General features: G+C 45.2%; 1 protein-coding gene across 3 annotated transcripts in view; it reads right to left on the minus strand.

The window, feature by feature from the left end:
- The window catches only part of PIAS4 (protein inhibitor of activated STAT 4), a 130919-nt gene that overhangs the window by 3569 nt on the left and 104775 nt on the right, over window positions 1-22575 (minus strand). The gene's annotated exons all lie outside the window — the stretch shown is intronic.

Below are 22575 nucleotides of genomic sequence, written 5' to 3' on the forward strand. Positions count from 1 at the left end.
CAACCTGAATGCCGGCCAAGGCCATGTGTAAACCGCTCGTGCGTGCAGTTTGATTCTAATTGGGCGTTTTTTCCTGTCAATCATGTTTTTTTGGGCTTAGTGAGTGGGACTTCTGCTCTGCTGTTGCAGTGATTGGCTGGCTGCCGATGAGGCCTGTCCATTCTCAGGTGCACCCAGAGCTGCAAATGTTTCACAGGAGCCCATAGGCAGACCCGTCACGGCATTGCAGCAACATCACCGGTGACCAAGGGAAGCTTCTGTGGCAGCACCGCACCCCGAATAGGGAGTGTAGCACTTCAGCTGGCTAACAGGCGAAGGTATCATGAGGGGAGGAATGAGTATGCTGGGAGGGGGAAATGATGTTTGTGGGGACCAGAGGAGGTGCTCTGAGGGGGTGGGGGAGGGGTGAAATCCTCCCCCCTCCTCTACTTCCTGCAAGCAAAGATGTCAACCTGAATGGTGAGTACAGAATGAAATTGTTTGTTTCTGGTAGGCTAGGCACATTTTATAACTTTTGGTGAATACACTAGGAAAATTATAGGTGTTTCTGGTAATTACGAACATTATACAACCCTTTTATTATGAAAATGTTAGGTAAGGGGGGGCTTTGGGAGGTTCGGAATGCCTTATGGTATTTCCACTATTTTTTATGGAAAAAATAGTCTTGACCTTACAACCAGCCCTCTGGAATTTATTTGTTTTTATATGCTGGTGTTCAATTACATATCACATCGGTCTACAAATAATGAATTGAGTTTGTAAGTCAAGGGTCCACTGTATGCAACCTCTACTAAGTGATAACATTTCTGCAGGAGTATGAATGCCACTAATCAATTCTCACAAAATGGGTGCTTACCATTATGCTAAAGTGTTCACTTTTGCTTCCACAGCCAGAGAACCCACTATAGAAAACTACAGGAGGCCCAATGAGGAATTATTATTTTTTTTTCTAACTAATCAGTACGATAAACAAACTAGTATGGAAGAAAGAGCAACCTCCCATGAGAGTAATGCCAATCCTCTAATATGTGTCTAACCCCTCAGAGGTCTTTCCCCCCACCCAAATTTGGCATCTTAAATATATCCATGCATATTCAATTTAAAAAAATGCTCCACCAAGTCCATCGAGGGGGCTAATTTAATTCCACTTAGCAAGGACCTTGAAGTCTCCATAACACCCACCCCCTTCTCAACCAATTCCATCCTCTCCCCCTCCAGCACAATCAAATACAGAAGAACCTTTTTGTGTTGATTTCTGGTTGCCACAAAATAGAATTCCTTTTATTAAGGAGACAATAGCTTTCCCCTTAATTGTGTCCACAATCAATGCTAAGAATGGGTACGGCAACGTGTGTATTTAGGTCAGATCTGTCAACTTTTTAGGCCACTGTGCATGGTGCAAATCTTTTATTGAATAAACAGAAAAGCACTGCACAGCCTATAATGCTCCTTTTACATACGATGCATCATACCACAGAAATAAGAATTTAACTTTCATGTAATGTAACTGACTCCCCCCTTTATTCATAATCCCCTTAACTCCCTACAACTCCCCCTTTCACGCCCAAACCCCATAGTCCTCTGTTTAATTTCATGACACAACCAGACTATTGACTTAAACTCAAACAAAATTCCTTATCTTAAAAATCATTAAGTACCAAACTTCTTGCCTTATGCCTGAAGTGTTAAAATCCTCTCTTCATCTATCAAATGGGCAACCAGATATACCCCTTTTCCTCTCCATATATCGAATTTTATATTGCATCCTTGGAGAAAAAATCTCTATCTCCCTGAACTGGCAGATACGAGACACTTTGGGATTAGGTTTCAGCCTATTACACACCCATCTCCTGATCTTCAGCGCAGGGAATATCAAAACATTATTCATAAGATGCACAGGTAAATTTGATATTTTAATATGATCTAAAAATCTGAACTCCAGAGGCTCCACCAAGCCTGTTTGAAGCCCTAAAGGATAGTAGTAACTAGTAGAGATGTGAATCGGAACCGGTTCAGATTCTGGTTCCGATTCACATGTAGGTTTTTTTTTTGCATCGGGCCCGATCGCGGTTTTGTTTATCGGCTGCGCCTGAGCCGATAAACAAAAAACCCACCCCGACCCTTTAAAACTCCTTAGCTTCCCCCACCCTCCCAACCCCCAAAAAACATTTTACAGGTACCTGGTGGTCCAGTAGGGGTCCCGGGAGCAATCTCCCGTTCTGGGCTGTTGGCTGCCACTAATCAAAATGGCGCCGATGGCCCTTTGCCCTTACCATGTGACAGGGTATCCGTGCCATTGGCCAGACCCTGTCACATGGTAGGGGCACTGGATGGCCGGCACCATCTTGTGCTCCTACCATGTGACAGGGGCTGACCAATGGCACCGGTAGCCCCTGTGACATAGTAAGGGCAAAGGCTATCTGCGCCATTTTGAATACTGGCAGCTGACGGTCCGAGTGCAGGAGGTTGCTCCCGGACCCCCGCTGGACTTTTGGCAAGTCTTGTGGGGGTCAGGAGGGTCCCCCAAGACTTGCCAAAAGCCCCTGGTGGTCCAGCAGGGGTTCAGGAGTGATCTCCTGCACTCGGGCCATCGGTTGCCAGTAATCAAAATGGCGCCGATAGCCTTTGCCCTTGTGATATTCATTTTAACAACTTAGGTCAAAATAGCAAAGTACAATTCAAACACAAACATATTGATACAAAAACTCTGTGTCAAGTATAAATGACCTCAAAACTGACCTCAGTTTTAATTATCCACTTCACAAGCACACCAAATAAACACACACAAAAGTTTAATCAAGAAAACAGCAAAATTAAGCATTAAGCAAATAAAGATTTATGAGATCTTTTGAAAGCCTAATCCCCAAATATTTTAAAGAACTCCCTGCCAATTTCAAAGGAAAATTCCCACCCATTGATTTTTTTTTTTTTTTTTTTTTTTAACTAAAGCCATCATGGTAATGCCTCAGATTTATCTAAATTCAACTTAAACACTGCCATTCTGCCATAATTATGAAATTCCTGTAAAAGGTAGAACAGAGTCTTTGGATTGGAATCATATGTAAATGCAGCTATTTTAAAGTGGTAGCTACACTTTATATGTCCTCAATGTCTTTACATTTGCTTATTTGTTTCAGACATAGTTCCAGTGACCACAGAAACAGAGAAGGCGACTTTGCCTTGCTTTTCTCGACTACTGAGGTGGAAAGTACCTCCTTGATCATAACTGATTATTTCAGTTCATCATAGCAAGTTTTGGCCAGTTTTAAAAACTGGCCTTCTGTACCATAATACTGCAAACATCTCTACCATAAACATCCAAACCACCCTATCAAACACCTCTTTGGCATCAAAGCTGACTCATTAAGGAGGGGATATTGGAGAAATTACTTACCTGATAATTTTGTTTTCTTTAATGTAGACAGATAGACTCAGGACCAATGGGTATACTGTACTCCTGATAGCAGTTGGAGACGGATCAGATTTCAATCAGACGTCAGCCCTAGTACATATACCCCTGCAGAAGTGCAGCTCTTCAGTATTCTCTTCGAAAAGCATTGTGGATATATGTATGACTGAATAATTTGAACAAGTTGATTAACTTTATAACTTGGTTAACTTGATTCATTTGAACTGGTTGAATTGGCTACAGCTGGAGACCGCCAGTGCCCTCAACCGAGAAACAGACACCCGGAAGGGTGGGTGTCCTAGATGAAGGAAAGCATGGCTTACCCGTGAATCACTCGCTTCCGGGATGTCCCCCGAGAATTCCATGAGTAACGGCAGCCGTGGGTGGGATGCTGAGTCCATCTGTCTACACTAAGGAAAACGAAATCATCAGGTAAGTAATTTCTTCATTTCCTAGCGTGTAGCAGATGGACTCAGGACCAATGGAATGTATAAAAGCTACTCCCGAACCGGGTGGGAGGCTGCCCATGACCCACTTAGTACTTGCCCTTGCAAATCCTGTGTCCTCCCGAGCCTGAACATCCAGGCAGTAAAACCTGGAGAAGGTGTGGATGGAGGACCATGTCGCCGCCCTGCAGATCTCGGCGGGTGACAGCATCTTGGTTTCCGCCCAGGACACTGCCTGGGCTCTAGTAGAATGGGCCTTGACTTGTAAAGGCAGTGGCTTGCCTGCTTCCACGTAGGCCACCTTGATGACTTCTTTGATCCAGCGGGCTATAGTTGCTCGCGAGGCCGCTTCCCCTTGCTTCTTCCTGCTGTGAAGGACGAATAGATGGTCCGTCTTTCGTAAGGATTCCGAGCTTTCCAGGTATAGGACTAGGAGTCTGCAGACATTGAGATGGCGTAGACTTAGAGCCTCTTCCGAATTCTTATGTTCATCTGGCGATGGTAGCGAGATGGTTTGGTTGAGGTGGAAGTGAGACACTACTTTGGGAGGAACGACGGAACTGTGCGTAACTGGATGGTTTCTGGCGTGAGTCTGAGGAACGGCTCTCAGCAGGACAGTGCGTGTAGCTCGGATATACGACGGGCTGAACAGACTGCCAGCAGGAAGGCTGTCTTCAATGTTAATAGTCGGAGAGACAGGCCGCGGAGAGGTCTGAAGGAGGTTCCTGCTAGGAAATCTAGGACCAGGTTGAGGTTCCATAGAGGCACCGGCCACTTCAGGGGTGGTCGGATGTGCTAGACTCCTTTCAGGAAGCGGGAGACATCCAGGTGAGAGGCTGTGCTGCGCTCTCGGTTCCGTAGCATGACAATGCGGCCACCTGTACTTTGATGGAGTTGAGGGACAATCCCTTCTGTAGGCAGTTCTGCAGGAATTTTGACTGAGCGTGGTATGATGTATTGGTCCTCGCACCAGGCTTCGAATACTCTCCAAATCCTTATGTATGTTAGGGATGTGGAGAACTTGCGTGCTCGAAGTAGGGTGTCAATTACTGCCCCCGAGTATCCGCTCCTCCTTAGGCGAGTCCTCTCAATGGCCAGACCGTAAGAGAGAATCTAGCTGGATCCTTGTGGAGGATCGGTCTCTGTTGGAGCAGGTCTCTGTGTGGAGGTAGCGGCAGGGGGTTCCCTGTCTGCGTACCACGGTCTTCTTGGCCAGTCTGGGGCCACTAGAAGTACTGGTCCCCTGTGGTGTTCTATCTTGTGGATGATCGCGCCCAATAGGGGCCATGGCGGGAAGGCATATAACAGAGTCTCCTGTGGCCAGGTCTGTACCAGGGTATTGATTCCCTGGGACTGGGGTTCCCGCCTGCAGCTGAAGTAACTGGGTACTTGGGCGTTGGACCGTTTTGCCAGGAAGTCCATGGTTGGTTTTCCCCAACGGTTTACTATCAATTGGAATGCTATGGTCGACAGCTTCCATTCTCCTGGATCTAGACTTTCTCTGCTGAGGTAGTCCGCCGCGACGTTGTCTTTCCCAGCAATGTGGACAGCCGAGATCTCTTGAAGATTCACTTCCGCCCATGACATTAGTAGGTCTATTTCCAGAGATACCTATTTGCTTCCGGTTCATTCCTGACGGTTGATGTAGGCCACTGTTGTGGCATTGTTCAACATTACTCTGACCGCTTTGCCTTGGAGTCTGTGACCGAACCTTAGGCAGGCTAATTCGACTGCCCAGGCTTCTAGGCGATTGATGTTTCATCCCGACTCTTCTTCGTTCCATTGTCCTTGGGCGGTTAGCTCCTGGCAGTGCGCTCCCCATCCTCGTAGGCTGGCATCCGTGGTGAGGATAGTCTTGTTCCCTGGCTCAGATGGGCTTCTTGTAGCCACCATCATAGTTGAGCTCGAACTCTGTCCGGGAGCTGAAGCCGTACGGTGTAGTTCTGGGACAATGGATTCCATCGTGATAGTAGTGAGTGTTCTAAGGGTTTCATGTGAGCTCGTGCCCATGGGACCACTTCCAGTGTGGATGCCATGAGGCCGAGAACTTGTAGGTAATCCCTTGCTGTGGGGTGAAGTTCGCTCAACAGGGTTCGTAACTGGGTCATCAGTTTTGATCTCCTTGTCAGTGTCAGGATGACCTTGTCTTGTTTGGTGTCGAACCAGACTCAAGTATTCTAGAGATTGGTAAGGCTGCAGGCAGCTCTTGTTTGTGTTGACCACCCACCCAAGGCTCTCCAGTAGAGTTTCTCTGGGGATTTCACTCTGATCAGCCAATCGTCTAGATAAGGGTGCACGCGGATTCCTTCCTTCGTGTTGCTGCCACCACCACTATGATCTTGGTGAACGTCCGGGGTGAAGTGGCTAACCCGAAAGGTAGTGCCTGGAACTGGTAGTGACGGTCCAGGATCAAGAAGCGTAGAAAACGCTGATGCTCTTGATTGATCGGAATGTGTAGGTAGGCTTCCGACAGATCCAGGGAGGTAAGAAACTATCCCGGTTGTATCGCCCTTATTACCGAGCGCAGGGTTTCCATGCAGAAGCGAGGAATCTTCAAGTGAGGGTTGACTGCCTTGAGGTCCAGGATAGGTCTGAACGTTCCTTCTTTCTTGGGGACGATAAAATAGATGGAATAATGGCCAGTATTTGTTGTGGAGGCACCACTGTTATAGCCTCTAAGGCTAGTAATCTGGTCAGTGTAGCTTCCACTGCCATTCTCTTGGAAGAGTTGTGGCAGGGAGATTCCACAAACTTGTCCGGAGGGAGGTGGTGAAAATCCAGGTAATATCCCTCTCGAATGATGGATAGGACCCACTTGTCCGAAGTTCTCGACCCATCTTTGGTAGAATAGGGCAAGTCTGCCCCCTATGGCTTCTTCCTTTGGATGGGTCGGCTGATTTTCATTGTGGGGTGCGGCTGGGGCCTGGACCCGAGCTGGCTCCCCTTTTATTGTGCTTGTTCCGAAAGGACTGGCTCTGGCCTGCGGGGCGGGCCGCTTGATATGAGCTTCTGGGTTGAAGCGCTGTGATCCTCTGCCCCTGGAGGTCCGGGGGAAGGATAGCTGGTTTCTCTTATTTCTGTCTTCAGGGAGCCACGGCAGTAGGGACTCGCCCCATGTGTTGGCTAGTTTCTCTAGTTCGCTCCCGAACAGGAGTGTTCCCTTGAAGGGCATCCTTGTGAGTCGTTTTGGAGGATGTGTCAGCTGACCAGTTTCGGAGCCAGATTTGTCTTCTGGCTGCCATGACGGATAAGTCTCCTCTAGCTGCTGTGCGTACCAGATCCAAAGTGGCGTCTGCGAGGAATGATACCGCTGGTTCCAGGGCCTCCCCAGGAGTGTTGTTCCTGGTCGGTGCTAAGCAGGCCGCGATCTGTAAAGACATAGCGGAGACGTCAAAGGACTGTTTGAGGATAGATTCCAGACGTCTGTCTTGAGCATCCTTGAGTGCTGCTCCTCCCTCCACTGGGATAGTAGTGCGCTTCGAGACAGCGCAGACCATGGCATCCACTTTCGGACATGCCAGGAGATCTTTGGCGGCGGGGTCCAGAGGGTACATGGCTGCCAAACCCTGGCCCCCTTTGAATGTAGTTTCTAGGGCACCCATTCCAGGTCAATTAGTTGCTGGATGGCTTGTAATAGTGGGAAATGGAAGGAGGTCTGACGAGTCCCTCTAATAGTGGGTTTGTCTTAGGTTCCCCCAAGGCACTTGTGCCCGGGATGGCAAGCTCTTTTAAGCTGTGTGTGACCAGGTCTGGAAGCTCGTCTTTGGTGAAGAAGCATCTCATGGTTCGATGGAGGTTCTGTCCCCGGGAGTTCCCCTTCCTCCAGGGGTTCTGACTCCTCCTCTGAGATGACAGTGTCCCCGAAGGTGGGGCTTCTGGGCGGTGGGATCACTTCCCTGGGCATAGAGGGTCCTGGCATGTTGGGGTCCTCTGGTGGAACCTGTGACCGCATTATAGGAGGCCCTGGTTGCATAAGGATGAAGGTATGCAGACCTTTGAAGAATTTATTTATTTATTATTTATTTATTTGATTTATATTATGTTTGGTGCGCATGTGCAGGGAGATGTGCGCGCTGTTGTGTGCACAGGTCAAATTATGCGCATGGCCCAGTAAGCGCGTGGCTATGCGCGTCACTTTGTGCGCCCGGTACTTAAGCGTATGACACTGTGTGCACAAGGTATTTGTGCGCACGGATCGAAGCGCGGACAGGGCGGCGGAACAGAACCAAATGGTGACGGCAACCACGCGGACAATATGGCGACCACCTGGAGGGTCTCCATGTGGGAGGGCCCCTCTGATCTGACCCGGGGTCTAGCCCTGCTAGGGCCGATCAACCCAGTGGCACTGGTCCCGGCTAGCGACCTGTGGTGTCTCCTCGAGCTTCGGAGACAGGAGAACTTTTAAAATAGGCTTCTACCTTAACTTGTCTCGGCGCTTCTCTGTTTCGTTCTGGGCGGTCTCCGGCTGCGGGGGAGAGGGAAAATACCTTCACCACCATGCTCGAGGTTGCACCCCGCTTGCCCTCAGCCTCACCCGATGTCGGGGGCTAAGTCCCCGCCGAGGGATTGTGGAAATCACCTCGGGAAATCTCAACTGGGGAGGGACCCAATGGGTGTCACCGCAGGAGAGCGGGGCTAGTCTGTAGAGGTAAGATTTCTTTCTTAATTTGGTTTTCTTGGTAAAATTACTCTAACGCTGTGCTAGCATGCATAGAGTCCCTAACTGCTATGGAGATGGAAAATACTAAACAGCTGCACTTCTTGCAGGGGTATATTACTAGGACTGAACGTCAGATTGAAATCTGATCTGGTCTCCAACTATCAGGAGTACACTATACCCATTGGTCCTGAGTCTGCTACACATTAGGAAATGTACCATTTAGCATATTCCAAAGAAGCTAATACTTTACAAACATTTAGTACTGCATACCTATTCTTTACAAAAGCCCACTGTTGCAATGCCAATCAAATATGTCATGACTTTTGCCAACCAGTTGGTTATAACTTTTGCCAATACTTTCATGTCAAAGTTCAATAGGGAAATGAGTCTGTATGATCTGGGTAGCACATTACAAATCCAGGTTTAGGTCTGACTAATAGTTGTCATATTTGTTCTCAAGGGAAAGCTTCCTGGCCGATTAATTGCCATGTATATTAAAATCAATGGCGCAGCTATATGATCCAGCAAAATCTTATAAAATTAACTTGAAAATACAATCCAGATCAGGAGCCTTATAAAAAACTTAAGATTGTTTCACCTCCACTGCACAGTTCTTCTAACACCCTGGGAGGACTTAACTTGTGTATTTGCTGCCCCATTAACTTCAGGAGACGCACTGAGTGAATATAACTCATCTCCTCTAAGCTACCAGACTGCTTTATAAAGCTCCAGGGTGAAACGCCTGAAATATTTGACAAATCTGCTCCCTGGAGTTATTTCCCCCAACTTTACATTTTAACATAATTTATAAATTTGGGATCTGATACTGATTTAACTATATTCACTAATAATTTCCCTTGCCCTGCTACTAAAGGAAAAGAACCTGTATTTATAAAACAGAAGTCCTTCCTTTGTTTGTTGGTGTATTAGCGAGTTTAAGTGCACCTTGTGATGCAATTATTTTGGCTTTATTTTCAGTTGAACAAATTGTCCATAGTAAGGTTTACTATTTCCAATTGTTTTTCCAGAAGAAATAGTTTCCAGTCTCAACCTGTTTTCCTCTTGGCCACAAATAATATATCTCCCCTAAGAATAGCTTTAGCCTTGTTCTAGCAGAGAATAGGGGAATGGCGATGTTCTCTATTGAACTCAGCATACTCTTTTTGGACAATAAAGTCTTGAAAACTTATCTTTATAGAAACAGGTTGGAAATATTTAATTCCCCTGCCTGGCTTTTTCTTGGACTCCTAACTCCAGTCACACAGGAGAGTGATCAGAGATTTCTAAAAGTCCTATCTCCACATTCTCTACTTTAGAAAATTCTGTTCTAGATACTAGCAAATAATCTAGATTTATTATTATGGACTTTTGAGATGTTTGTGTAATCTTTCTAGGAAATGAAAGACAGTCCAAATGTCAATCATATCTGGAACACACAAGTGGTGGACTCTTCTTCTGTGCATGCAAAACACCTGCTCAAGGAGTATTCCTGTCTAGTTTATTATCAAACACATAAAATTCCCTCTTACAATCAAAAGCATGTTTAAATACTGCATTAGGTGGTTAATCAGCTTGGTAAAGAATGTATGACAGTAAACATTAAGTACATATTAGAAAGCACTATAGAAAATCCATAAACTGTAGTTTCTATGATTAAATATCTACCATCAGCATTAGTCAAGTTTCTTTAAGGGAATATATTTACCCACCAATATGGCAACACCTGCTCTATTGCCACTAAAAGAGGCAAAAAACCACCTTACCTACCCATTGTCTTAATTTGATTGTTCCAGATCATCCAGTTTTGTTTCTTAAAGCATGGCTATATACAATTTAAACCTGAGAACTTGCAAGCTTTTCTCTTTACTATTGAGCAATGCCAGAAACATTCCAAGCAGTAATTCCGATTGCACTAGCAATTATCCATGCCTGTTTCTTTGTGATGATGTACTGTTTTGCAGTGTAACTGTTTGCTGCTTTCATGAATGTTTGTGAACCGTTTAGAAAATAGGATAATGCAGTATAAAAATGTTAAATACATTTTGAGGCTTTGAACTTCTTAACTCTGCTACTATCTCAATAGCACACTCCCTCCACCCATTCCTTCTGCCTGTATTCCCGAACCCCTACTCCCACAGCAATGTAACCTTAAGCCCCCCCACCACACCCAACCTTGGTGTCATTCACTTATGACTCATGAGGACCATCCCCAATCCCACCTATTCAACCAGATAGATTATTATATCTGAGAAAGGAAGCAAAAGAAAAGGGGGAAAAGGAAAAAGAAAGAAAGAAAACCCCAGAAAACACAGAAAAGAACACTTAAGTAGCATAATTTGCTCCTTGCTTTAACCCTAACTTCAAAAGGCTTTAAATCAAAGAATCAAACAAGTAATGCTCCCTTATAGTTTTTTTTGCCAAATATCAACACCACAGGTCCCAAATGTTCTTGTGGCGGCTCCAAATAATATACGTAGAAAGGAGATGTTAATGGGCCCTACCCATAATGACAGGTAACCCCCGTCATCAAGCTATTGGGAGAAGAGGAAAGAACAGAGAGCCATCGAAAGCCGAAATGTCATTCTTGTGTAGGCCTTAATAAGCATTTCCCTTTCCTCCATTCATAAAAGACTTCACACAATTTCTCAACTTCCACTATATACAGCGTGCAAACCCCATAGGTATGAAGAGACTCCCCCATGCATACAATTCCATTAGCCAAGAGGCACTCTTTATAACACGATGCAACTTTGAGAGAAAGTTTTGAACTTACAGCCGCATACCAGAGGATAGCTACTGCTAGATACCTCACACTGCCTACAGTGACTAAAGAAATACTACTGCTGATTCCACGGTGTCAAAAAGCTGCATTTCCCCTCATATATATACAGAGCTTTGCAGGGAATTAGAAAGTAAAACAGATTTTCTTCTCTATCCATCATGAACAAATCGATGAGAATGCTCTGCACCGAGTTAATACCCCTGCAGAATAATCCTGAAAATCAGAATTTTGGATTCTCTGTAAAGTCCTCCAAGCCCTTAATGTCCGAATTATGAGAAAAATTCAATAGGTTTGCAGGTCTACAGGTCTATTAAAAATTCCACCAGCTCACCAAAAACGTACCTGAACTCTGAAGACAACCATATCCCTAGGAAGCCCTGAACTCTGGAACACCCTCCTAACCGAACTGAGAACACAGCAAAATTTAAAAACCTTCAAAAAAGAACTAAAAACTTGGATGTTCACCAAAGCCCATCAAAACACCCAATGACCCTAACGACCCATATAAACATGTAGAACCAATCCAAAGCACGTAATTTAACCTGCACAGTTCAACAACGAACTCTCTTATAACGCCTACAATAAATATGTTAACAAGCACGTGAATTTTTAAACACCCTATTAAACATTGAAACTTTGTAAACCGTTGTGATGGTGAAACCGGACGGTATATAAAACTCGATAAATAAATAAATCAGATTTAAGCCTTGTTTCCTCCCTTCCTTATGCTTAAGCAGTGTGCTCTCAAACAGAGGACATGCCCCCATTAATTATAATTCTCGTGTCAGCCAAGCTTCCAAAGTCTCCACTAAATCTGCCTCTGCCATGGTTTCAGAGATCCCTAAAAATGCATATTGTTCCAACAGGACCTATTCTCTAGTTCCTCCACTTTTTCTGTGCACTGGCAATTAGAGTGTGGCCAACTTCATTTCCAGTTTGCTTGTGCAGTCTTCTACCCCAGAGATGCAAACCTCTGCTTCCCTCAGCTAATTCTCAAATTTTGTTAACTATGCACTTACTCCTTCAATTCTCATACCTTTTTTTGAATTCACCATCTAGAGCTAGTACAACCACAACTACTTCAGTGACTCTGGAATTTCTTACTAAAGATGGTGGGTCTTCCTCCTGAGCGGCAGCCATTTTGTGTTCCACTACCCTGCAGTTTTCTTTATCCTTTCTTGCAGATTCTATGGAAATTATGGCTTTACTCAAGACCAGAATCACTTGCTTTTGCAGGTTCACTCTGTGGGTGTCGTAAGACACACACCCCATGCCCTGAAACACAAACAAGGCCAGCACCCTGTGGGCTCCCTTACCACAGGATCTGCTGCCCTGAAACACAAATGACCATGGCCAGTATCCTGCAAGTTCCCTTCCTGACACAATATGGTACACAAAACACTTCACGCCACACTCACATCCTAAGTCAGCACAACTGCAGGTTTCAAGATAAACAGTGTTTTATTTCTAATGTTAGGTTACGATCCAGAAAGCACTGCAACAAAGTTAAAACAGATATAAGACAGACAATTGCAATAATGTACTACAAATACTTTTATTACAATTATTAGGAGAGTGGCTGAAGGCTTGGGATAATTGACTTTATTACTGAACTTGATATACCACCTTTCCAAAGTAGTTTACAATAAAAACAAATTACTTACATACAACTTGAAAATACATAATCTTCTGGAAAACGAGGAACTTGGGACTCACCTCACCTATTGGCATTAAGAAACATAAGCAGTATAAGACGTTGCCATACTGGGTCAGACCAAGGGTCCATCATGCCCAGCATACTGTTTCCAACAGTGGCCAATCCAGGCTACAAGTACCCAAACACTAAGTAGATCCCATGTAACCGATGCCAGTAATACCAATGGCTATTCTCTAAGTCAATTTAATTAATAGCAGTTAATGGTCTTCTCCAAGAACTTCTCCAACTCATTCCTAGAACCAAGAGTAATCCTTTAAGGACAATTTCATAGGACTAAGGCGCAGCCAAAATCCACCAAAATGGCAGCAGCCAGTTCCATCACCGCCCTGGTATTCCAACCAATCTTATTGGTTTCCTGAAATAGTAGCAAGCATGAACCACCAGGGAGCAGCAAAAGGTTAACTGCAATTCATTGCCACCAGCCTTAAGACCTGCATAAGGATAGCCTTAATTCTCCAATGTCTCTCCATCTGCAGGAAGGTCATCTGCTTGGAGACTGCACACACCAGTGCAATAACTTTCCAAAAACACAACTACTCTCGCTGTTGGATCCAGGGATTACAGCCCTACCAAGGCTTGTTCCCCTTCAACATTAGTTTCCGGAGCACACCATTCAAGGCCAAACAAGGCACTAAAACAGGATTCTTCTTTGGCATAAACATGGAACCAACACCCAGTACTCCCAGCATCATCAGTGGCTGGGAGATCAGAGCCAGTGACCCATCTATATTACTCCAAACCCAGTCGAAGTTCTTTACCCTTCAGGGATTTTTCTCGTATTTGGAGCCAGTGGGGTCCCCATCAGTGAAACCCGCAGCAAGCCGGGCATACTCTAACACTTATCCATTGTGCCAGACCTGTGGGGATTACATAGCCTGCACGCCTTAACTTCCAGTTTTAGCCGGTTCCGCTGAACATTAGGAGACTGAAGCCCTTGAAAAAATTTAAAAAATCAGGGGGCATTGGAGGGGTATTCACTGTAAAGTCTTTCCTTGCTGAAATTCCAGTTAGGGGAGCCTCAAAACCAGGCAAAACTTCTGACAGATCATTCTCCGGTCCCATTCCTGAATCCTGCTGGGAAGGGCCAGGCTCATCCAAATCTGTGGGAGACAACTCTCCCTAAGCCTCCAGGCAGTGCTCATAAGATTAGAGGGGACAACCTGCTGTGATGCCTGAAAATGTCAAGTAGTGCAAATTGCAAGGTGCTTAGGATTCTTGCTACCAGTGCCATGGATAAGCTGTCCACTAGCAGCACGCTTACAAACAAGCATCTGACAACTGTGCATCCAACTTTGCGTCCTGTACAAGGCAAGCCCGGATAGGACATCCAAAAACAGGATACCCAGTCTTAGAGGGCCTAAGTATGGGATACCTATATTTAACAAAAAACACCAAAGAGCACTTAAAGGGTCCTGTCGATCAAAATAAAACAGCAAAAGGCACCACTCTTGTCAAATATTTATAGAGGCTCAAAAAAAATATATATTACTTTCACAAAACTTAAATAGTAACAAGATAGTATGTATATATATATATATATATATATATATATATCTTGTTAAATACTTATAGAGTTTCAAAACAATGATCTAAACCTGTTTTAACCAATTTCTCAATATCTCTAGTGAACTCAATAGTAGGATCAGCTTATAAAAGGATCGATTGTTCAATTGTTTATGAACCTCAGCAATATATTGTATACGATCTAAGAACACTATTTTGCCACCCTTATCTGTTGGTTTAATAATCAAATTGGTATTTTCTCGGAGTGATTTCAAAGCAAAATTTTCTTGGCGTGTCAAATTTGAAAAAGCACGCTTACTGGAGAAATTATCTTTTAAATCTTTCAATATCCTCTGGTGAAATGTAGAAATGATAGGGTCTAACTGACCAGGAGGAAACCAAGCTGATTTATTTTTTAATATTGAAATATCAACTGTACTAGGTTGATCTGTGAAGAAATGTTTAATGTCCTGATGAATTTGAACAAAGCAACTTCTAATTTAAATAAATCTGCTTTAGGAGATGGAATAAACGTCAGTCCTTTTTCTAACACCTGTATTTGTGAAGCGGTAAGAGTTATTGAAGATAGATTGCAAATTAGGGATTGAGATGAGTTTTGGAACGAGTCTGTCTGTTGTTCTGTAGAGAATCGTCCCGCCAGTTGACTCCCTGTGACCGAGGTGGACGTCGATATACACGGCCTCGGCCTAAAAAACGATTGTCTCCCCTTTTATCTTGATTGTCTGTAGGTCGAAAAACACCTCTTCACCTGAAGACTCTTCGCTGCCAGAGTCAAAAGTAGTTATTCTAGGTTTAGATCTTGTTGAATCACTCATCCAGGGATAAACATTATACCCATCCTTGGGTATAATCTCTTGCATCTCTCTGGAATTTATCAAATTTTAATTTTTTAATGTCAGCTTTAAATTTCTCTATAGATTCATTCAGTTTATTAAATTGCTCAGTAAAGGCCATATACATACTATCTTGTTACTATTTAAGTTTTGTGAAAGTAATATATATTGTTGTTTTGGAGCCTCTATAAATATTTGACAAGAGTGGTGCCTTTTGTTGTTTTATTATGCCTATATTTAAGACAGGACATCCCATAAGTACATACTTCTCTTATGAAGAGCTTAGGTGCTAGGATCCTAGGAATGCATTAACAATGGATGACCAAAATTTGGACGCCCAAGGAGAAATTACTACTTTCCTGATAATTTCCTTTTCTTAATAAGGCAGGTAGATCCAGAACCAGCAGGTTATGACCTCTACCAGCAGATGGAGACGAAGTAAAGCTGACATCACAGTACATATGTACCCCTGCAGTGACATCAGACCACCAGTATTCTCTGCAAAAGTCAATTGTGGACACACTAACAAAATGGTTACTAACAGATAACCATTTCAGCATTCAGCCAACAGGAAAACACTGAGCTCAGACAGAGTGTAATAACACTAGTCTAGGTATCGGAGTAACACTTACCAGTACTCCCTGGAACACGCAGCCACACAAGGATGACAATAGCACAACCATCCAGAAGCCAAGAGCAGGAAGGTGGATCCACCTGTCCTTATTAAAGAAAAGGAGATCAGGAAGTAGTCATTTTCCCTCTTATCATACAGACAGGTGGATCCAGGACCAGTGGGATGTACCAAAGCTACTCCCTAACAGGGCGGGAGGCTGTCCATGGTCCAATCAACACTGCACGCGCAAAAGGTTCAGATTTTTATTTAGATTTATATTTCACTTTTCACAGCGCTTCAAAGTGGATTACATTCAGGTACTGTAAGTATTTCCCTATCCCCAGGTGTGTTCGCAGCTCAGCAAATGTCGACGGGAGACAACAATCTAACCTCCCCTCATGACACTGCCTGAGCTCTAGTGGAATGAGCTCTAAGCTGACTAGGCAACTGCTACTTGGCATCCACATACGCGGCTGTGACTACTTCCTTAATCCAGCATGCTATCATAGCCTGAGACTCTAGGTCGCCCTATTTACTTACTCCCCCCGTGGAGACAAACAGGCGACCCTTCTTTCTGAGATGTTTAGTAACCTCTAAATACGTCTCTTGACATCAAAGGGCCCTAACAAGCGATATTCCTCTGCATCTTTTCCTGTCCAGAGACGGCAGGGAAACTGACTGATTCAAGTTAAAATCTGAAACCACTTTTGGTAAAAACAAAAAGAACAGTATATAGCTGTATTGCCCCTGGAGTCACCCAAAGAAAGGGCTCCCGGTTAGATGAGGCCTGCACTTCGGAAAGCCTATGTGCTGAACAAATTACCTCAAGAAATACAGTTTAAGGTCAGTAACCTCAAGGAAAGGCTACGCATCAGTCAAAAAGTAGGGCCTGCCAAAAAAATCCAAAACTAGATTAAGACTCCACAAAGGCACTGGAAATTGCAAGGGGAGATGAAGATACTTCACTCCTTTTAAGAAACGGGCCACATTCAGATGAGCCAACAAGGGTCCACCATTCACTTGGCCTCAAACAGGTAAGAGCCACCACCTGTACCTTTAATGAATTAATGGCCAATCCTTTATTCAATCCATCAGGCTAAATTCCAAAATGAGCGAGATTTTAACCAAATGGGGTGGAACCCCTTAATCTTCACACCACGCCTCAAAACACTCGCCAAACCCGCACATAGGCTAAGGAGTGGAGAACTCTCTCGCTTGTAGCAAGTTGGCGATCACCGCAGCAGAATATCCATGCTTCAGCAGCAGAGCCCTCTCAAGGGCCATACTGCCAGACACAATAGAGTTGTATCTTCATGAAGAACCGGCCCCTGCCAAAGCATATTCCTGCGAGCCAGAAACTGGAGAGGAGAGTCTTATCTTTATCTTTTATTCAAAGGCCATTAGGAGCCTTCACAAATCTGCATACACAGTTTTCTGGGCCAATCTGGCGCCACCAGAAACATCCTTATGTGACTCAATCCTCCAAATCATTCTGCCCAACATGGGCTAAAGGGGAAGGCTTATAAGTAGCTTGCCCTCTGGCCACTCCTGCATGACGGCATCGATGCCCAAGGACTTTTGATCTCTCTTGCGACTGAAGAAGCGAGGAATCTTCGTATTGCAAGAAGTCACCAGCAGGTCCAGAAATGGAAGGCCCTAGTGATCCACTATGAGCTGGAATGCCTCATTTGACAACTTCCATTCTCCCGAATCTAGTCTCTGCTGAGAAAGTTGGCTCTTACTTTCTCTTTTCCCGCACTATGTGAGGCTGAGATCTCCTGAAGATGCACTTCCACCCATTCTATAAGTTGGGCTATTTCATGAGACACTTGCTTGCTCTTGGTTCCTCTCCCTGCCAACTGATGTAAGACATGGTCGTTGCATTGTCCGACATTTTCCAGATTGCGCGACTCTGCAATTGGTTGCTGAATCATAAGCACACCAACTGGATGGCACAGGCTTCTAAGTTGGTTGATGCTCCAGAGAGACTTCTGTACTCCAGCACCCTTGCGCTGTCAGTTCCTGACAGTGAGCTCCCCAACCCTGGAGGTACGCATCTGCCATGAATACTAGCCAGTCTGGTGACTTTAGGGAAACCCCCTTTCTTAGATGATCCACTTGTAACCACCACTGCAGGTGTATGCAGATCTCCATTGGTAGGCCGAGCCGAATCGAATAGTTCTGAGACTATGGGTTCCAACGAGACAGCAGAGTGCGCTGAAGAGGATGCATATGTGCCCTGACCAAGGCACCATCTCCAGGGTTGCCTCCATCAATCCACGTACCTGTAGATAAGACCACACTGTCAGATGCATCAAATTCATCAATAGATGCACTTGCATCATCAGCTTCTGAATGTGGCCCCCAGGCAGAACACCCAGCCCTGCTTCATGTCAAACCGAACACAGAAATACTCCAGTGACAGTGACAGCTGAAGATTGCTCTTGGCCAGGCTCACCATCCAACCTAGCTCATGCAACAAGGAAATCAACTTGTGCGAGATCCGAAGGCTCTCTTCCAGACTCTTGGCCTGAATCAGCCAGTCTAAGTACAGGTGTATCAGAATCCCAACCTCTCTCAGCTCTGCCACCACCACCTTGAAAAAGTTCTGGGTGCGGTGGCCAAAATAAAAAGTAGCGCTCGAACTGATGACGTGCCCCCCCCCCAACCGCAAAACGCAGAAATAGTGCTCTAGCCGGATGGGAATAATAAATGGTATGCCGCGAACAAGTCCAGAAACGTCAAACTCCCGACTGTACTGCCATTATCAGCGCAAGGTTTCCATGCGAAAATGAGTCACCCGTAAATAACAGTTGACCCCTTTGAGCTCTAGGATGGGGCGAAAAGAGCACTCCTTGGGCACAATGAAATAAATGGAATATTGTCCTGAATTTTCTTGAGACGTGGGCACTGGAAACCGCAGCCCGCAGGCTGAGGAGTCTTGACAACATACACTCCACTACCTGTCTTCTGCAGAGAGTTGCAGGGAGACACCATGAAAACGTCCCAAGGAACACTAAGAAATTTGAGCAGTCATCTCTTATCACCTCCAGAACCCACTGGTCTGATGTGATCTTGACCCACCTCCGATAAAGTGAGAGGCAACCTCGTACCTCCTGTTTCCAGGGGGTGAGTCGGCACAACTTCATTGGGAGGCTTGGGGTGCTCTACTGCCCGAGCCTGCATCCCATCTGGGCTGCCTGGGACGAAAGGATTGAGACCTATCTAAAGGTTGAGTCCTCTGAAAAGCCGCTCCTTTGTAGGGTCAAAAACGTCTGAACCTCCTATTACGACCTCTCGCGCTGAAGGAACACGGCGTCCGTTTCTCATCCTCTGGTAACTGAAGAACATGGGACACACCCCACTTATTGGCCATTTTCGACAGCTCACTCCCAAACAGGAGAGAGCTTTTAAAGGGCAAATTCGTAAAATTAGACTTCAAGGTTGTATCAGCTGACCAATTTCTCAGCCATAGCTGACGCCTGGCCACTATTACCGAAGCCACCTCTCTGGCCGAAGTGCAAACCAAATCACAGCCCACATCTGCCAAAAAGGCAGCTGCCCTAGAATTCACACCAGATTAGTCGATCTCCTGAGAGAAGTAAACAAGAGCGAAGCACCAGGGAACAGGAAGCTATTTGCAAATTCATTGCCATTGCTTCAAAAGCCTGCTTAAGGATAGCCTCAATTCTCCTATCCTGTGTAAGGCTGCTCCTCCTTCTACAGGGATAGTCATCCGCTTGGTAATGGCAAAGAACGCATCCACCTTTGGAAAGTGCATTTGCTCTCTCGCAGCTGGATCCACGGGGTACAGTCCTCCCAAGACTCGTCCCTCTTTAAAATTAGCTTCCAGGGCACCCCATTCTTGGCTTCCATAATAAGGAAGAAAAAGAGGCTTTACGCAAAGAAATCAAAATGGGTTCTTTGCCTCAGACATGGATTCAGCCTCCAGTACTCCCAGCGTCTTCAATGTCTGGGAAAACACAGCTAACTTATCTCTATGAAAAAAACACAACATAGTTCTATACGGCTCCAATCCCGGAGGAATTTTTCCCATTCTCCAGGGAGGAAGGATTAGTTTCATCATTCGTGTCATCTGGGTCCCTACTGGGGAAGCCTGCAGCAGATTTAGGCACACTCTGACACTTACCTGCGGCATCAGGCATGCAGGAATCCACAGCCTGCGATCCTGACCTTGACGGGAGAGGATGTGATCTCCCGTCACTAAGCCCAATCCCCTGCTATCCTGCCCCACCCGGCGATTTGCAAGATCCTAACTTGGTGGCGAACGAGGACAGTCCTGTATCGTGGTAGCAGGAAAGCAGAGACCGGATGGTGGCTAGGGTGGGCAAAAAAAGACAAAGAAAGGGGAGCGCGAGTGAGACAAGGCCCGAACGCCTGAGGCGCCGACAGAAGACGCGGCGGGTATGGCGGATGTAAGTAGATCCTCGCAGGGCTCCACGGCGGATTTGACTGCAGCAGTACTTGCCGTGATCACCCCGGAGCTACAGAAAATCTCAGCGCAGCTTAAGGAAATAAATACCGGGATGGGGGCCTTTGAGCACCACTTCTCGGAGCTGGAAACACGAGTCTCTGCCAACCAAGATGGCCTCCACGTGGCCCAGACGGACATTATAGTACTTAAGTGGCTTTAGAGAAGCAAACACAAAAAATTGATGATCTTGAAAATCGCTCACGGAGTTCAAATTTGAAGTTAGTAGGGCTGCCAGAATCGATCCCGGAGCATAAACTCCCCAGTTTAATTTAGGGGGTGGCTTCCAGTGGCACTCAGCCTTTCAGATTTGCCAGGCCCCTTTCGCGTGGAGAGGGCCCACCGTCTAGGCCTGAAACGAGATGAAAGCGCTAAGCTCTGGGTGGTCATAATTAAAGTATTGAATTATGCTCACAAAGCTGCCATCCTACGTGCGATCCAGCAAGGAGCAAAAAATTAAATATGAGAATCATTCTATTTTACTTTTTCAAGACTTCTTGGTGGTAGTTTCCAATTAGCACCGGGCTCTGGCGCCATACTGTGCCCAATTATTTGAGAGAGGTATTCGGGCTGTCCTCGTATACCCTGCAAAAATGAGAGTCCAAACTGAAGTAGGATTCTGCTGGTTTTCGGAGGTAAAAGTCATTCAACAATTCATTCAGGCACTCCTGGCCACAAGTGCAGCAGCCACCTGAACAGTATTGCTTTGTGATCAAAACAGCGGAACAGCGTGGGTTCTGTGCTGCGGGGCAGAAGCCCTACACCCATAATCGCCAAGTGGCAAACAGGGCTCTTTCTACAAATGTCAGTACTGTTTTGTTAATACTCTGGGAGAGAGAGAATTTTGGATCCTTTATTTCCATTTTTTCGGTTCAGAATATGCAGTTCAAGTTTTGTTTTCTGGGGAGTTATAGTGCCTGTCAGCTAGGAGGTCCTGAACAGAAGGGATCCTGATATAAAAGCCTTTCCTCCTGGACATTTAAGCACCTTTTTTTGAGTTTATATCAGTTTGGAAACTTAAGGATTTTCTATTTCCAGAGGATTTCGGCTGCAACATTTCCTATTCATCGGCAGGCGAGGATTCGGCCAGTATATAGATTTTATCAGCACTAACATTTACACTGGTAGCCACGCAGCATTGACTATTAGGAGCTGTTGGACCCAAAAAACAAAGCAGAAGCCAATCCAATGTAGCTGATGGGCGGAGGGCAAGCCTTTATTGAAGCTTCGGTGGGTGCTTCTTTTTGCACCGATCTCCATCTTTTAACTTATTAGGAGCTGTTGGACATGATGCTTTTGTATTTTTCATCTTGCCAGCTATTTTCTTATGCATTCTTTGGTCTAACTGGTGTGGTAGGTTGGGGGGGGGGGGCTAAGCTTGGTGTGATCTCAACCTGCTATTAAGGTAGCGGGCTACCTTAATAATAGCAGGTGGAATGAAGGTGGGGGAGGGGGGGACAGGGCTTGCAGGGGAAGGGCAGGAAGGGGAAAGATCCAAATCTATTTCTAATGCTGGTTTAGATTGGCATGGGTTAACTGACCGAGTTGAGGATATAGTAGAGGGGGGCCCTGCTAGGAGGCTCTCTCTCTTTTTCAAGACGTATGTCAATGTTTCACAGATAATGTCAGACCATATAAATGAGTAGTCACACATTTCTTTTTTCTTGGCATGTAGGGGGCATAAACTCTCCTATTAAATGATCTAAGATTCTACAGGCTCAGAGTAAAAAATCAGCGGCCATTGCCTTCCTTCAAGAGACTCACTTATCCGATATTGAACATAGTAAATTGAGGCAAAGATGGGTAGGCTCTGTTCATTTTTCTTCAGCCAGTACTAGATCTACAGGGGTGGCTATACTGATTCGACGGTCATTTCCCATAAAGATCATAAAAGAAATTAAGGACCCAAAAGGTAGATATATAATTCTGGAGATGGAGTATAATAATTCTCCTCATTTTGTGCAATGTCTATGCCCAAAATGTGTATAAGGCTGCGTTTTTCCAAAAGCTTCATGCTCTACTACTTCCCTACATTGATCATATGGCGATAGTGGGAGGTGATTTTAATGCAGTTAAAGACCCGGCATGGGATAGTTCCT

The sequence above is a fragment of the Rhinatrema bivittatum genome, chromosome 8, assembly GCF_901001135.1.
Source record: "Rhinatrema bivittatum chromosome 8, aRhiBiv1.1, whole genome shotgun sequence".
Lineage (NCBI taxonomy): Eukaryota > Metazoa > Chordata > Amphibia > Gymnophiona > Rhinatrematidae > Rhinatrema > Rhinatrema bivittatum.